This window comes from Brachyistius frenatus, unplaced genomic scaffold (genome assembly GCF_029030835.1).
Source record: "Brachyistius frenatus isolate BFR_SWC_R1_liver_20210118 unplaced genomic scaffold, ASM2903083v1 Contig_157, whole genome shotgun sequence".
In the NCBI taxonomy this organism is placed as follows: Eukaryota; Metazoa; Chordata; class Actinopteri; family Embiotocidae; genus Brachyistius; species Brachyistius frenatus.
This window is the reverse complement of record NW_027210756.1, coordinates 422307-426970: the sequence shown is the minus strand read 5'-3', so window position 1 is coordinate 426970 and position 4664 is coordinate 422307.

The following is a 4664-nucleotide window of genomic DNA, read 5'->3' as shown; positions in this document are numbered from 1 at the left end:
CCTTTGACCGTGTAAATACAGCAGCGCTGCAAAGCCACAGTACATGCATATCCAGAGAAGCGAGTAGAAAAGTGAAACTGGCAACCCTCAGATGTACGGGTGGATTCTCGAGGGACAGCTTGTTTTCTTCATGGTCTTTATGATTTCATTAGCATGGTGTCTTCTTGGCAGAGTGTTTGAGAGGATCGAAGACCTTCTGAACTCACTGCTGTATCACTCTGGCCTCCACCTACTCACAGACACTTGTTTTTCCACCAAAGCGCAGTTCAATACAGCAATACCATTTCCACAAGCTGAAATATGCTGTCTCAATTCGTATCCTTTGTTTTAACACCATATTTTGTCTCACTGCAAAAAAAAAAAAAAAAACACATCTTAATCTGTTGAGAAAAATAACACTATTCAATATGACACAGTGTGAATATGTAGTACAACAAAAAATGTCAAATACAGTTAGAATACACCCATTTTTTAAAATAATTTATGATGCAGGAAGATGATTTATCTGTGCAATCTAATTGAGTTCAGGCATGTTCTGTGAAAACGGTGTGTTTGCAGTCAATGTGAGCATGTGCGACGCAGTCATTTTATGATGGAGGCCTGCTCTATGCACATATGGTCGAACAGCACAGTTTCTGCCAAACAGAATTAGGAGGACTTTCTTACCACTGCTCAATTTCTCTCTGCCGCCCTCCCTCTTCCTCACCCTTTCTTCAAGGCACACACACACACACACACACACACACACACACACACACACACACACACACACACACACACACACACACACACACACACACACACACACACACACACACACAGCCAACAGTATATATGTGCTCATATACTGTACATGGGCTCCACGGACTAAACGCCTGCGGAAAGAGGGACAGATTGCGGTTCTTGGTTTCCTTTGAGAGGCAAAAAATCGTATCATATCCTGCAAAGAAGAGACGGCAATTTTTCATAACATCATTTGTAAATGAGTAACTACTTGTTCTAATAGTTGTATGATATGATGAGTTATCCTGGTTGTGACATACTTTTCTTTTCTGAACAGATTAGTATATTGATGACAGTGTCTGCAGCATCCATTAAGGTGTAACGCCAACCTAAAAGCTCCAGGTGTGTCCGCCAGAGATAAAATGTGTCCACTAGCAGGGGGGCAGCAAAGTGTTGTGATAAAGCAAAGCAAAGCTGGCATAGAACAAAACAAGAATGGCAGGAGAGAGACTCTGGCAAACAGTTGAGGCTGGGTTAGATGATCTGGTTTGAGTGCAGCAGAGGCGGGCAGACTGGCAGCACAGGCAGCAACAAGATGGCGGCGGTCTGCAGCAGAGAGTGTAGTGAGCTCTGTCCAGGGAGAGAAGAGACAGAGAGCCATAAGCGGAACCTGCTCGTGGCACCTAAGTGCCAAGTATCACAGCGATTTGGAACCGGTCCCTTCCACCGGGGTGGGGCGGGCAGAGCGGCGCCAGCACCCACAGGAGCACAGATAGGTGAAGAGGGTGCGAGAACAATGGAATGGCTGCCTCCCAGACAGAGCTGCAGTACTGCAGTGATAAGGGAACAGGAAGGAGGGGGAGGGAGAGGAGGGGCAGCACAGGAGGTAGGCACACCTGCTCCTGCTGCTGGAGCAACAGCAGCTACTGGAACAAACAGCAGCAGCAGCAGCAGCAGCAGCAGCAGACAGAGAAAGAGGGAGCTGGATTCAAATGCCAGTCCAGCCTCTCATCCAGCGAACAGAGGGCATCTCAGGACTCGGCACTAGTGAGGTCACAGTGCAGAGGGAGAGCTGGAATTGACAGATGAAGGAGCACATAAAGCTGACAGAACCACGCTCTCGCATCCCACACATGTTTATTCATGCATGTAGACATGAAATATAAAAAAAGAAAAAAAAGAATCTGCATATAAAACCCTGAGCTTTACTCCCAGTGTGTGCAATAGATAGATTTATATAAAACCTCTTGGCAAATGTATTTTTAAATCAAGGACATGTCATCTGCAGCTCTTTTTTTCTCATTTTAAACAAATCCACAGTAATATCTTGCTAAATCCGTTTTAATTAAATGACAATTATGAATAGAGGCCTATTTAAATTCTTGTGTAGTTGCCCCATCGCCACATTACCTCTTAACTTGGTGACAGCCATCAACCACTGCACTCTTTAGTTTTGGGTTAAATTTATCTGAATAACATCCACTGCAGGCAAAAATAGGAAGGATTATGTAATGCAGTCTATTTTTTCACTGACATCCCTAAAAATGGAAGCATAACATCTGCTTGCTTACTATCAGTCAAAAGCCTCATTGTAATATTTGCTTTGTTTCCTTGTCAATCAATGTCCCTCTTTCCAGATCCAACTACACCTGCATGTACAAAGTAAAACTGTAAAAAGATCCAGTCTGCTCAATGGTCAGCCATTTTACAAGTTGGGGAAGAAATCTAGCAGAGGAGTGGTAGCAAGCCTGTGGTGGGAGGTCATGTGTGCACACACACACACACACACACACACACACACACACACACACACACACACACACACACACACACACACACACACACACACACACACACACACACACACATGGTAGTATAGTATAGAAGCTCAAACTGCACACATGGAGGTTATCTGCTTTCACTTTGTTCATGGTTGTTACTTTTTTTTCCCGTCTGAGCAGAGGTGACATTTAAGACATAAATCTACGATGGCTCAGCAAACATTCCATACGTTTCCTTTCTTCCTCCTCACTGTCTGTCTGCATGCACTCCTCCTCTGCATGTCTGTGCTGAACAAGGCAAACACTGACACCACGACCTGCTGTGCTGCTGCAGACCTGCTGCTTCACTAGGAAACCCCAGTGAACTGAGTCGACATCACATTACCACATTTTACAACCGAATGCGTGAATGTAAAGGAAACAGTGACATAGACACATGGGGGCTGAGAAACATTCAGATAATTTGCATCTATAGATGCAAATTTCAAATTTCAAAGGGACTGAGATTTTCTAGAATTACAATAATGGACATGAACATCAAACCTCTACATCTGAAACTTCTCAGTATGCATGTGATCATATGGAGCTATCAGCAGCAGTGAAAAATTCGTGGAGATGGAGGATCAAGTTGTTAGTACACATCAGACATCAACCGCAAGTCAGCCGTCAGATTCTGCAGCACAAAGCAGTTATTCATCTTTTAACTCTTATCATATGCTTGCTCCTCCTGGCTAACTTGCATTACATGCTGCTTGCAACCTTTCATACAGAACACTGAAACCAGACCGGGGGGAAAAAAAACTCTCAATAAGACATGAAGTGTGTGACGATTCCAATGAGTTGCACTGCTCATTAGGAGCGTTTGACCACATTGTAAAAATACCTAATTAATGAATCTCTAAATTCCTTCTGGATTGTTGGAGTGCAGCAGAAATGGCAATTCTGTTTGTGGCTAAAAGTGCCTTCAAATCGAAGTTAAAAAAAGAACCGGAGCTCAAAGCTACCTGTCCTTCAACCGCATAATCATGTCCCATCCCGACTAATGAAGGAATGAGGACAAAACATGAAACGGTGAGGCTGCCGAAGCTCCCTGAAAGATTGAGAGCAACTTCAGAGTGGCTGAAGAGGAACAAAAAGGAGATGTGACGAGGGTTACGTGCTGCAAGTGTGGATGAAGGGAAGAGAGGGCTGGAAATGAAGCTGTGATCACAGAAACATTCACCTCCATACACATCAACACACTGAGCGGTAGTTTAAATGAGCTTGACAGTCCTGTACAGAGGCCCACAGCGTCTGAAGACCGGATGTGGTCCCAGCACTGCAGTAAAAACCTTGACCACCCATCCCACCCTCCAATAACACCCATTAAAAGGCAGTAGTATACACACTAACGGCTTTTTAATGTAATGCTGCATCTCCCTACAATCATGCTTTCATCCATACTCCATTGAGGGTGCCACCCTCCTAAACACAAACACACGTACAAGTACGTCACAATTCACCCTCAACCGCGCCTCAACTTTCCCTTCGTCAGTATCTTCTGTTCGCGTGGAACAAACCGGACGCACGCGCAGGTAAGTGGAGGTATAGATGCTGGCATACATAAAAAAGAAAGATGAGGATTTTCATGAGGTCAAACACAAGTGTACTGAGCTTTTCAGTGTCACGCTCTCACCAGTACTTTGTGCTGCTCTCAAGATAAGGCATGAAGAGCCTGTGGAGGGCATTCAAGTGGAAACAGGAAAAATCGTGATGATTGTGATGACTTGTCTTTTTTTTCTAATGAGAAATGGAGTATGGTAAAGCACTGACTACAGTTCTATTTAAATGGTGATTTGCACTTTGCCGCCCAAGTTATATTATTAATGCTAAAACATATTTTCTGCTGCATTTACACAAAATTAATAGATCTGTTTTAACTAAACAGTCTATGCAGTGTATTTGCAGCAGTCCTTTACAGTCTGAGTGAGGTCCTTGTGCAGTTTGTCTGTGCTAGCATGTGTAACATTAGTCACTGTGGGTGTAACATTAGTCACAAATTCCTCATTCATTCATTGTACCTGCCCCAAAAAAACAAGGCTACTGTAAAATGTGACTGCATTTCGCCATGTCACCCCACCTCTTCTGGACACCCCTCCAACCCGGTCACATGTCCCTCAT